General features: G+C 39.1%; 1 long non-coding RNA gene across 2 annotated transcripts in view; it reads left to right on the forward strand.

The window, feature by feature from the left end:
• LOC118001972 overlaps window positions 1-13,764 on the forward strand; it is a 55,105-nt gene that overhangs the window by 17,005 nt on the left and 24,336 nt on the right. The window contains exons 2-3 of one of the 2 annotated variants that reach the window (XR_004676899.1): window positions 3,318-3,470; window positions 5,394-5,427. This is a non-coding gene — a long non-coding RNA (uncharacterized LOC118001972). Of the gene's footprint in view, window positions 1-3,317; window positions 3,471-5,393; window positions 5,428-13,764 lie in introns of those variants that run through there. The other variant, XR_004676900.1, reaches the window with a different exon arrangement.

Consider the following 13,764-nt stretch of genomic DNA (forward strand, 5'->3'; position numbering starts at 1 on the left):
CCCATCCCCATTCTCTTGTGAAGGGAGGAGGACTAGAAATAGAGTTAATGATTGATCAAACCTATGTGAGGAAACCTCCATAAAAATTCCCAAAGTATGGGATTCAGAGAGCTTCCAGGTTGGTGAACACATCTATATACGGGGATGGTAACCCAGCCCAACAGTTTCTGTACTTGGCATCCTCACCTTATGTGCCTTTTCATCTTTCTGTTCATCTGTATCCCTTATCATATCCTTCAATAAACCTGTTAACATAAGTAAGTGTTTTCCTGAGTTGTGTGAGCCACTCCAGCAAATCAGTAGAATCCAAAGGGGGAAGAGGTCATGGAAACCATGATTTGTAGCTAAGTCAGGCAGAATTGTGGGCAATCTGGGGACATACTAGTATTTGCAGTTGGTATCTTGAAATAGGGGGCAGTTTGGTGGGACTGAGCCCTTAACCTGCAGGATCTGATGCTATCTCCGGGTAGACAGTGTCAGAATTGAGTTAAAATGTTGGAAACCCTGCTGCTATCACAGAGAATTGCTTGTTTTGGGGAAAGCCCTCATCTGGTGTTGAAAGTATTGTGAGGGTGGTAGTGGTGTAAGACTAAAAGAGACACACAGGAGGAGAACTGGATTTTTCTTAAATAGCAACTAACATGATTGTTTACATAGAAAACCCTGAAGATCTACAAAACAACTAGAAGTAATAAGTGAATATGCAAAGTCATAGTGTATAAAGCTAAAATTTATAAACTCAATTCTATTATTATCTTCTAACAGGAAAAAAAATTGTGAAATGTAATGGAAAAACAGTTCTGTTTATAATAGGTCCCCAAATCAGATTATTTAGAAATAAATGTAAACAGATATACACTGAAAACCACAGGGCATGGCTGAGAGATATTTTAAGACTTAAATGAGTGGAAAGATATATTATCTTCATGGATTGGAAGACTCAATTTTAAGATGTAAATTTTTCCTAAATTGATCTATATATTTAATTTAATCCCGATAAAAATCCCTAGAAGTTTACAAACTGATTTTAAAATTTATATGGATGCAAAGGACTTTGAATTGCCCAAAGAATTTTTAAAAAGAAGAACAAAGTTGCAGGACTTACTATAAAGTTCCAGTATTCAAGACTGTACTATAAACAAAAGGATAGGTATATTGATAAATCAACAAAACATCAGAGTCCAAAAATATCTCTACACATGTCTAATCAATTGATATTTTTATTTTATTTTATTTTTTTAAAGATTTTATTTATTTGACAGAGAGAGACACAGCGAGAGAGGGAACACAAGCAGGGGGAGTGGGAGAGGGAGAAGCAGGCTCCCTGCAGAGTAGGGAGCCCGATGTGGGACTCGATCCCAGGACCCTGGGATCATGACCTGAGCTGAAGGCAGTCGCTTAACCAACTGAGCCACCCAGGCGCCCTCAATTGATATTTTTAAAGATTTTATTTATTTGTCAGGGAGGGAGGGAGAGAGAGAGAACAAGCAGGGGGAGTGGTAGAAGGAGAAGCAGGCTCCCTGCTGAGCAAGGAGCCTGATGTGGGACTTGATCCCAGGACTCTGAGATCATGACCTGAGCCAAAGGCAGCCGCTTAACCGACTGAGCCACCCAGCACCTCTAATCAATTGATTTTTAAATAAAGGCACAAGGCAATTCAATGGGGAAAGGAATGTCTTTATTTGAAAGTTAATAAGAGTATAGATCTTAAAATTTCTCATAACAAAAAAATTTTGTGACTATGGTGATGGATGTTGATAGAATTGTGGAGATCATTTCACAATACATACAAATAATGAATTGTTATGTTATATACCTGAAACTAATATACTGTTACATGCCAATAAAAACATGGTCTTTCAATATGGGGAAAAATGCATTGACTCTTACCTTATATCACACACAGTAATTAACTTGTAATGGGTCATAAACCGAAATGTAAAATCTCAAGCTATAAAACTTCTATCAGAAAACAGGAAAAAGGGGCGCCTGGGTGGCTCAGTCGTTAAGCGTCTGCCTTCAGCCCAGGTCATGATCCCAGGGTCCTGGGATCGAGCCCCGCATTGGGCTCCCTGCTCCGCGGGAAGCCTGCTTCTCCCTCTCCCGCTCCCCCCGCTTGTGTTCCCTCTCTCTCTGTCAAATAAATAAAATCTTAAAAAAAAAAAAAAAAAAAAAAAACAGGAAAAAAAATTTTGTGACACTGGGTGAGGAAAAGATTTGTTAAACAGAAGATGAAAACACAAAGGAAAGACATATTAGAATGCACTTCATTAAAATAAAAAACATTTACTTCCCCAAAAACATAGGTAAGAAAACAAAACCAAAAGACAGGCCATTGATTGGGAGAAAATATTTGCAAAATGTGTCTGTCAAAGGGTTTATATCTGTAGAATACGTAAAGTACTCTTAGAACTCAATTCTTAAAAAAAAAAAAGAACTCAATTCTTTTTTTTTTTTTAAGATTTATTTATTTATTTATTTGACAGAGAGAGACAGCGAGAGGGGGACACAAGGAGGGGGAGTGGGAGAGGGAGAAACAGGCTTCCCGCGGAAAAGGGAGCCCCATGCAGCGCTCGATCCCAGCACCCTGCTTAACGACTGAGCCACCAAGGCGCCCCTCAGAACTCAATTTTTAAAAGAAAGACAACCCATTTTTTAAAAAAATGGGCATAGGATTGGATATTTCACAAATGACTAGTAGACACATGAAAAGATGCTCAACATCACCAGCCAATGGAAGATGCAAATTAAAACACAGTGAGATAATACTACATACCCACTAGGATGAATTAAACCAAAAAAATCTGACAATACCAAGTATTATCAACAATGTGTTCTTTATTTTGACAGTGATGTTTTCATGAGTTTATATACAAGGCAAAATTAAAGTGTACATTTTTAATGGATATATCTTATTGCATGTAAATTGTATCTTAATGAAATTGACTTAAAGATACACCTTTGGAAGAATAACAATTTATTATCCCAATGGGCCAAGATATAAAGATGCTTGGGTACTTACTAAAGTAGTAAGTGTAGCTGGGATCAGACTTTAGTTCTCAACCCAGATTGTTTTCCCTTCCAATTAGATCATGGGGCTGAGCATAGAATGCAGAATTGAAGGAAGGAAGAAGAAAGAAGGGGAACAAGTGTCCTAAGAATGGATCTGCTGTAATCCAGACCCTTAGTCTTGTCCCAACCAGGGATGTCAACACATTTCCCCACGGGACTGAAGACATGCCTTGCTGTTAACTTGAACATTTTTCATCTTTTAAAATAGCTTCCTTACTTTTCTTTCTCTTCCCTAATCATGACAGAATCACTTTGAATGATACAGACATATATGGAAACAAAGTCCGGGTGACTTATACTATGTACCGTTAAGGGATGTGAATAAAGAACTCTGGACACATCTCCACCTGCCACTTGATGAGTGAGTGCTCCTTGGAACCTATTTCATGGATTCCAAAGTACGTAATTAAAAGAACATAAAGAATTAGATGGATTGAAAGTACGTAAAGAATTAGAATCAGAAAATGCAGAGAATGTGTTGAGTTAATGCTTTTTAGAACTAATATGTAAATTTGCCAAATTTCTTTCCAGCTTATTATTTTTAATATTTTAATATCCTATATATTTTACATGTGTTTTCTCTATGCTTCTCTTGGGCTTAATAATAGGTTCATTGAAATTTGATATTTTTTCTCTAAGAGGACATTTTATCATCTTGAAATTACTGAGGTACTAAACTGTTGTCACATTATATTTGATGTTAGTGTGCAGATTCCACTGTAAGAAAAAAAATGAAAGATAATCCAAGGGAGGAGCACTTACTTAAATATGCATTCACCGGCCTTTGTTATTAAACTGAAGTGAAATCAGGTCATCTTTCATGATTTCCAATACGGAACTGTGTCCATGAAGGGCTTGAACTGGATAGGTTACATTTCTGAAAAGCTCCTGTGTTCAAATAGCAAAAAATCACTTTGAGAAATTGAAAAATGTCCTCTGTGAATCTGAATTTTTATAGCATACTTTATTTGAATTTATGTGAAACAAATAATGTAACAAATGAGTTCATGGGAAATAATCTAAATTTGACGTTCCAGAGAAAACTAGCATTTATTGAACACCAGCTGTGCTTTGGGTACTGTAAAGTACTTTATGCGTATGATCTTATTTAGCCCTGTCAGCCTACAGAGTAGGTAGTACCATTATCTCCATTTTGCAGATGGGAAAATGCAGGCACAAAGAGATGATGTAGTTTCAAGATTTTAACCCTGGCCTCCTGTCTGTGGAGCCTGCACCCTCTCACCCCTGGCCAAACACACAGGAGTAGGTCTTCGCTCTTCCCTGCACCTGCCCTGTTCCTCCCCACCTGCATTCATCCTGTTCGTCCTCCTGGAGAGCCCAGCCTGCCCTCTCCACTGGTCACGTCCTGTCTATTCTTCACTGTCTGGGCACTTAGACCTTCTGTATTCCCACGGCAGCTACTCTGCCTGATTTCCTATTGTCCAAACGTAATTGCTCCCTAATGTTTGGGTACTAACCTCAGAACCAGCTGTCCTGCCTCACATTGCCCTTCCTCCAAGCCATCCTATGTAATCCCCTTAAATACATATTCTTAAAAAGCTTTGGGTGGCTCCCACTGTTGTCCTTGGAATCCTAGTTTGGAGAACACTCAAGGCCTTCCAAAATCTTTGACACACTTCCCAGTTCTAGTCAGATGTGGAAACACCAACCCCAGACAGGTATTTCTCAGGTCATTTCAATGTGCTTGGCATATAATAAACATTTAATGTTAGTTTTCATTATTTTGTATTTAATATTTGAAGATAATATTCATAGTTACATAGTTCAAACACTAAAAGTATAGAAATGGATCATTGAAATGTCTTCTACTTATTCTTGGCCCCATCATCCCACTTCCCATTCCCCATCCCGCACACATTAAACTATTAAAATTAATTTCTTTTTTTTTAAGATAAATGACAATATACATTGACCTACATGTTGCCTTTTTCTACTTAATATATCTTGGACATCTTTTTGTATCAATAGCTGAAGAGCTTGCTCATTTCTTTTTTTACAGCTGCATAGAAATTTTTATAGCTGCATGGACATATCATAATTAACCATAATTTAATTATTCCCTGATAATATACATTTATGTCATTTCCAGGTTATAAACAAAGCAAATATCCTCATTTACAGTGTATGCATGAAAACTTATTTGTAAAGTACATTCCTAGAGGGAGAAGTAGGAAAATGATTTATGCATTTGTAATTTTATTTATTTATTTATTTATTTATTTATTTATTTATTATTTATTATGCATTTGTAACTTTATTTTATTATTATTTTTTAAAGATTTTATTTATTTATTTGACAGAGAGACACAGCGAGATAGGGAACACAAGCAGGGGGAGTGGGAGAGGGAGAAGCAGACTTCCCGCCCAGCAGGGAGCCCGATGCGGGGCCCGATCCCAGGACCTGGAATCATGACCCGAGCCGAAGGCAGACGCTTAACGACTGAGCCACCCAGGTGCCCCGCATTTGTAATCTTAATAGATACTGCCAAACTGTCCTACTTAGGGGACATATCGATTTCTACTTCCAACAGAAACAAATGAATCAACAGTTTCCCCACAGCCTTGCCAACACACTGTGATATTAAACTTTTCATTTTTGCCTATAGATGGGAGAAATGGTGTTTTAGTGTAGTTTTAGTTTGCCTTTAAAAAAACGAGTGTGAGCATTTTTCAAATGTGTAAAGGCCATTTGTTTTTCTTTTTCTGTTTTGACTGTTCATACCCTTTGCACATTTTAAAATTGTTCTGCACTTTCCCTTATCAATTTACAGGTAGTGTATATGTTATGGAAATTAGCCCTTTTCCTGTTATACGAGATGCAAACATTTCCCCAAGGTTGTCATTTGTCTCTTGTTTATGGTGTTTTATTTCCTGCAGGTGTTTTTGATTTTGACATTAACTTGTCATTTTCTTTCATGCCATCAGGACTTTAAGTCATGTTATAAATGCCTTTCCCACTGAGATGATATGAATTTTCCCTTATTTCTCCTAGAAGTCTGGTTCTTTGACTTCCCACATTTAAATCTTTGAGCCGTCTAGAATTTATCCTGGCACGTATTATGAGATAATGTTCCCCCTTTTTCCCAGATGGCCACCAATTTATGCCAACATCATTTATTAAATTATCCTTCTATTCCCCACTGCTTTGAAATGCCATCTTTACGTGCTGAAGTCCTGTATGCACCTGCCTCTATCCTTGGGCTTTCTATTCTGTCTGGTTGGTTTGCTGATTGTTCATGTGCCAGGACCCATCTGTGCACATACTAAGCATAGCTGAAAATCAAGCAGGGCTGGCTTTCCCTTGCAGATCCTTCTTTCCAGAGATCTCTTTCCTATCAGCATTTACTGATTCTTTAAATGTGGTTTTCAGTAATTAACAACAGCAACAAAAAATGACAAACAACAAAAATCCTTCCTGTTGGATATTTTTTCGTGATCATATTAAGTTTATAAGTTAACTTAGGAAAACTTGATGATTTTGAATCTTACTCTCTAAAAATATAGTCAGTTCTATTTTTGTTCCATTCTACTCCTTTGTCCTGCAAGAACAGTTAAAGATTTTTGTCAAATTGGTTTTGTTATGTTTCTTACTAGGTATTTTATCCATTTGTTGCCAATGTGCATGGAGCCTTTTCTTTCACTATATTTTCCATTAGTACGTATGGAGACTTTTGGTTTCTGTATATTAATTTCACAGCTTGCTAGCTTAATGTATTTTCTTATTTCTAGGGGTTTTTGTTTTTAATTGATTCTCTTGATTTTCCAAATAATCATATAATCTACAAATAGGAAAGCCTTGCCTCCTCGTTTACAATATTTATTCCTCCGGTTTCTTTTTCATCTGGTTGCTTTATTTTATTTTTAAAGATTTATTTATTTTTGAGAGAGAGAGAGCTAGCACAGGGGTGAGGGGCAGAGGGAGAAGAAGAGAGAATTTTCATTCAGACTCCGTGCTGAGCCCAGGGCTTGACCTGGGGCTCAATCTCAACACCTTGAGATCACGTCCTAAGCCGAAGCCAAGAGTCGGCTGCCCCCACCAACTGTGCCACCCAGGCGCCCCATAGCTTTAGATAGTACCTCCAGAACAGTGATAGTTAATGGAAATAGTACCAAACTGACCTTTTTCTGGCTTCAACAGGAGTTCCTAGTGTTTCCTCAATAAGCCCATGCAGCCTTTTGGTCTAAGACTGACATCTTAAAAAAAAAAAATCATGTTCATCAGTTTCTCTTTCATTAAGAATCTTTTAAAAATTCAGTACTGGAGATTAAATTGTGATAGGTGATTTTTCAGTATCTATGGAACTGGTTATATTTTCCCTGTAACTTACCAAAATGATGAATCATGTTAATAAATTTCACATCGAATTAGACTTGCATTCCCATACTAACTCCAATTAGTCTTCATACATTCCATCTACTATATTTTATTCAGGATTTTTGCATCAATATTCATAAGGTTGATCTATAATTTTCTTTGTTTCTTATATAAATTCATCTTTTTAGATTTTCCCTCTCTTCTGGAGTTAGATTGGTAAATTATGTTTTTCTTTTTTTTTTTAAGATTTATTTATTTTAGAGAGAGAGAGCATGAGTGGGAGGGGCAGAGTGAGAGGGAGAGAGAATCTCGTACAGACTCTGCACTAAACATGGAGCCCCATGCAGAGCTGGATCTCACAACCCTGAAATCATGACCTGAGCCAAAATCAAGAGTCAGCCCTTAACCGACTGTGCTACCCAGGAACCCTGGTAAATTATGTTTTTCTAGACATAGATAATCTCATTCACATTTTCAAATGCAATGGCATGGAGCTCAGCAAAGGAGTCCTTTGGTCCTTTTAATTTTCAGTTTCTGTTGTTATTTCCCATCATCATTTCTCCTGTTGTGTACTTTTGATTTCTCTTTCCCTTGCCTAGATTAGGCAGAAGTGTGTTTTCAGGGAGCCAGCTTTGATTTTACTTATTAGTTCTACTCTTTTTTTTGTTTTTGAAATTACTGATTTCAACTTTAGTTTCTATTTTTATTATTCCTTTTCTACCTTCATGAACAGTATGCTGAATACATTTACTTTTATTTTTGTTTATTAATATAATTGTATAAAGACATGAATTTTCATCTAAACACAGCTTTGGCTTATCTCCAGTTCTGAAAGGTGGTATTCACATGCATTTTTCACATTAGCTATTGTTATTATTTATTGTAGAAGTCACTGGAGATTAAGGAAAGAAGTAAGGTTGGGTCCCAGGATGGAGCTAGGTTAGGTGGGCCTTGAGTGGTAGGTGGTAGGTGGCAGGCTTTAGACTTGATGAAAATGGTATTAAGAAGCCATTGGAGGGACACCTGGGTGGCTTAGTTGGTTAGGCATCTGACTCTTGGTTTCCGCTCAGGTCATGATCTCATGGGTTGTGGGATCAAGCCCCAAGTTGGCCTCCAAGATCAATGGGGATTCTGCTTGAGATTCTCTTCCTCTGCCCCTCCCCCCACTCACACATGCTCTCTCTCTCTCTCTAAAATAAATAAATAAATCTTTTTATAAAAGCCATTGGAGGTCTCTGGTTAGGAAAGTAACAAGATGTAAGTGTTGTTTTGAAAATATGTGCATCCACATATTAGTTATCTTGTGTAGTACTTCATCTTTTCCAAAACCATTTTGGATAGGAAATGCCTTTTTTGACAATAATGGAAAAAAGAAGTCGTCTACTTCCTTCTGAACAGTGATGTGCTCTGATCACGTAAATGAACGCCTTCCTGGAACCTCTCATGATTATTTATTTATTTATTTTAAAAAAGATTTTATTTATTTGAGAGCAAGAGAGTGCATGAGCGGGAGGCAGGGGCAGAGGGAGAAGCAGACTCTCTGCTGAGCACGGAGCTCAATTTGGGGGCTCGATTCTAGGACCCCGAGATCATGGCTTGATCTCAAGTCAGATGCTTAATTGACTGAGCCACCTAGGCACCCCTTATGATTATTTTAAATGTCGTACACTTGGCTGAAATCTTTTGTTACTGACTCTGGAGTTTCACATAGGAAGCATCTTTAAATTTGAAGTATATCCTAAAATTAATTGGACCACAAGCAATTATTCATTTCTACTATAGCACTTGATGTTATTTCTCATTTGGAATGTAGCTTTGCCTTCAACACTGTCTTATTTCTCTACTAGATTGTGAATTCCTTACATAAGTACAGTATGTTTTAAGTTCTAGGAGGTTAATTTGTATTTGTTAGTAATTTATTTTACTTAAAACTACTCATATAATTATAGAATTCTCACAATGTGCATATGCATGATTGAAATACTCCAAAATTATTATCTGCCTTGTCTGTATATTATCCCTAATCATATTCAACATTTCCGGTTGTCTCATTATCCTAAATAATCTGTGCTTTATCCTGCTTTCTATTATTAGAGCAACTAAATTAGTATGTGTTGTACCATATCCATGATCTCTTTTATTTGATTTTTGTGTCAAGGGCTAATAATTCCCACTCCTACTGATTTTGTTGGGGAAGGCAATATGACCATGAGAAACTATTTTCTAGACTCCTCCATGGGTAAGAGTAGCCATGGAAATAATTTCTGGCTGCTAGGATGTAGATAGAAGTTACTGAGCAGAACGTTCCTGCCTGGAATTTGGAGGTCAAGGCTGGAGGAGGAGGTTCTTGCATACAGAAATGATGGAAGGCCACAAAGTGTGAATAAGATGAGCCACCTAATTTGCAGAGGGCAGCACAAAATGAAAGTGAGGGGCCCTTGTTCAACAGTTACTAATAATGAAAAAATGCCAGCAGCAGAGCATTAACCCTAGTGCTGGGCCCTTCTCGGCATGGGGCCCAATGAGACAGCACAGGTCCCATGCCCATGAAGCTGGCCCTGGTGTGAAGGAGCCTGGGGCCCTGGGATGTCCTGGAGCTGCCATGTCAGCCTGGACTGCTGTCTGCTCTTCCTCTAATGGAGAGCACAACCCCCTTCTTCTTTAAGGGGGTTATCTCAGTTTTCTGTTATGTGCCTTCCACAACTGATGTGTTGTGATTACCCTCATTTTACAGATGAAGAAACTGAGGCTCAGACAAGTTTAGTACCTGGTTCTGGTAGGCCATTTGGGGTGTGGACTCGGGCCCTGCGAATTGGGTCATGTACTCTTGGGTCAACACGGTGTCTTTCCTTTCCTACAGAGATGGTATCATTGTACATTTCCTTTTTCCAGCAAGACTTCGCACTCTGCAGGTTTGCTTGTCTCCCAGGGGCCCCTCTTTGTAGTCTATTAATAGGAGGAGGGCAGCACTTCATCCCACTGATTTTTCCTCCTTCACATTTAATTTGTACTCTGGAGTAGACAAGATGCAGAATCTCAGTCCGGATTTAAAATATGGCCCCCCAAAAGTGATTCACTTCCATCTCTAGCAAAATGTTTATAGCTTATTCCTCTCCCTTTGCAGATAAAGAGTTAAGATCTTACATAATTCAATTAAAAAAGAAACTCAAAATATGTGAAATCCCATCTGATGTGGGTTTCTGTCTGCTTGACCCTTCAAGAGGAAAGCATGTACTGGCGGTCCTTCCAGTGAGATCCCAATCAGGAAAATGCAGCTAGAACTTATTCCTTTAATGGTGCATCAGGGTAAATAAGTGTTTACTGCCCTTGGACATTCTCATCTATGATCATGGGAAGCACTGTGGCCGCTATGAATTCTTTGATTAGCACACAAGCTTTGGCTGCCACTTCACCTGCTTGGGGACCCCATGTGACACAGGTGTTGTATTTGCTAGACTCTGAGATGATTGCAGTTTGGCTGAGCTCTAACATAAGCACCCAACCTTGGTTAACATCCACAAGTCAACATTCTGGACCACATCATGGGTGGTGTTGGGGTGGGGGTGGACACAGCATGTCTTCACAGGTAATTACAGTGCATCATGCGGGAGGCTGGCAATGGCATGTGGCAACCCACTTCTCTCCCTCTTTATAGGAGGAGAGAAAATTCTTTATCTTCCCTAAGAGGAAGAAATTCTAGTCTGTTCAGTCAGATTCCAGGGCAGTGAATGCTGGGTATTTCCCAGTAGGCACAATAACTGTACATGCTTCCCCTCTTTCATTTGGTAAGAGGGCCAGGGTCCCTATTAAACTAGGCCCAGGAAGGTAATGCATGGATGCTGGGGAGGCCCAGTGGCTCAGAGGCTAGAGATCAGACCTGGATTTAGGTTGAAGCCCCTACTTAGCCCTTGACTTCCAAACTGATGTTACCATACACCTTGCAATGGGGTGTCAGGCATACTTGTGATTGTCCCATTTGTGATTGTGTGGCCCTCAGGAGGTCCATGGAGGACAGGACTCTGGTGTTCCTGGGTCCTTCACTAGAGCATAATTTTTTTTTAAAATTTAAATTCAATTAGCCAACATATAGTACATTTTTAGTTTTAGATGTAGTGTTCAATGATTCATCAGTTGCGTATAACACCCAGTGCTCATCACATCACGTGCCCTCCTTAGAGCATCATTTTAATATCCAAATCTTACCATAAGCTTGGGCCCTCTGGTTATGGTGAAGTATTAAAAATTGTTGGTATAATGAAGGTCTCATGAAGTACTAGTCTGTGAAACTTAGTGTAAGGATTGAATTGTGTCCTTTCCCACCCTCCATTCATTTGTTGAAGTCCTAACTCATAGTATGTCAGAATGTGACTATAAAGAGGTAAAATGGATCACTAGAACCCTAATCCAGTATGACTGGTGGTGTCCCTCAAGAAAGGGAACTTTGGGGATAGATATACATAGAGGGAAGACAATGTAGATACCCAGAGTGATGGCTGTGTTTGAGCAAGGAGAGAATCCTGGAACAGATCCTTCCCTTGCAGCCCTCATAAGGAACCAACCTGCTGATACCTTGATTTCAGTTCTAGCCTGTTCTAACCATACATTTCTATACTTTAAGTTACTTGTTTGTGATATTTTGTTATGGTAGCCCTAGCCAACTGATGGGCTTGGCCAGCAGGCTGGGCAACCCTAAAAACCATGGATAGATGTGGGAAGACCACTCTGCAATATTTGAAGTTGTCACCACACCTATTCCTCCGCTGTTCAAAGACAGGAGCATTAATGACATTTGCTTGACTGCAAGAAGCTCATAAATGTTTGCCAGCAATCATACTACTTACCTGGAATAGGTAGATGACTTCAGTCTCACATCTGCTTTTTTAAAATAAGGAAATTTAGGACAGGTTTTTTGTGATCTGCAGTTTGGTCACACAGAGGTCAGGTCAGTGTGGTAAAGTGGAATAGATTGGAGGCTTCCAAGTCTTATTTATTGATGAGAATTCTGATTCTCAATAGGAAGTTGCTATACTTGTTTTAGTCCTGAAATACTTAAAACAGTAGTGGACTGCATATATCTTTTGAATTCCCTCCATGGTGAAAAGGTAGGAGAGGTGGTAGTTGAGTGTCCCGGCGGAGCATTCTAGCCCTCATGCTGCCAACTGTTTGGCCCCCGTGGGCCGAGAGGTCCAATGCCTGGCACCGAATGGCCTCTTCATAAGATGGCGGACTCCCAGGGCTTCTCTGATCCACTTGCTGGACCACATCCTCGACTGAGAGGGCATAGGATCTGGAGCTAAAGTCTAGAGCTGTTTGGCCCTGGATTTCAGACAAGTTTTACATCTACCACACGGTAGATGGTAAAAATTATAACTATTACGATTCGTGTCCAACTCTGGAAAAGGATTGCTTTTTTGAAGTTAGCAGTCAGAGGGGAGTGTCTGCCCCTTGAAATCTGTACACTTTTGGTGTGCTTAATAAAATACTTCTAATGACCTTTTGAGGTCTGAGCATGTTGCCTTGAGCAATCTGGGTTACATTTTTAACTTTTTACCACATTATAAATAAATCTCCTTTGAAAAGAATAACAGACCTTCACCATCTGGTGGTTGGCCGATGCAAAAATATTTCTTGAACAAATCAAAAACACACAGTGTTTTATGAAAGAGGTTGATAAAATAAGGAAAATAGAAATCTAGTATCTCCAAGGTACTAGATAAATATCTTAACCATTGAGCATTAAAGTTCCAATATATGACAGAGATTTTACCATTATGTTTGTGAATAAGCAACCTGAGCATCATAAAAATATGGTTTGTAAAGGTACTGAAGAGTTTAATTCACTAAACAGGAAATATTATATCACCCTGTATTTGCATACTAAATTTTTTTACCATCTTTTTTTTTTTTAAAGATTTTATTTATTTATTTATTTATTTATTTATTTATTTGAGAGAGAGAGTGAGAGAGCGAGAGAAACAGCATGAGAGGGGATAGGGTCAGAGGGAGAAGCAGACTCCCCACCGAGCCGGGAGCCCGATGTGGGACTCGATCCCAGGACCCTGGGATCATGACCTGAGCCGAAGGCAGTCGCTTAACCAACTGAGCCACCCAGGCGCCCTACCATCTTTTTTTTTTTTTTAAGATTTCATTTATTTATTTGAGAGACACAGAGAGAGAGCACGAGAGGTGGGGGGAGGGGCAGAGGAAGAGGGAGAAGCAGACTCCCCGCTGAGCAGGGAGCCTGATGCGGGGCTCCATCTCCGGACCCTGGGATCATGACCTGAGCTGAAGGCAGATGCTTACCTGACTGAGCCACCCAGGCACCCCCTGCATTCTAAATTTTCTGGCTTCTGAGT

This window comes from Mirounga leonina, unplaced genomic scaffold (assembly GCF_011800145.1).
Source record: "Mirounga leonina isolate KUSES-001 unplaced genomic scaffold, KU_Mleo_1.0 Mir_55, whole genome shotgun sequence".
Taxonomy (NCBI): domain Eukaryota; kingdom Metazoa; phylum Chordata; class Mammalia; order Carnivora; family Phocidae; genus Mirounga; species Mirounga leonina.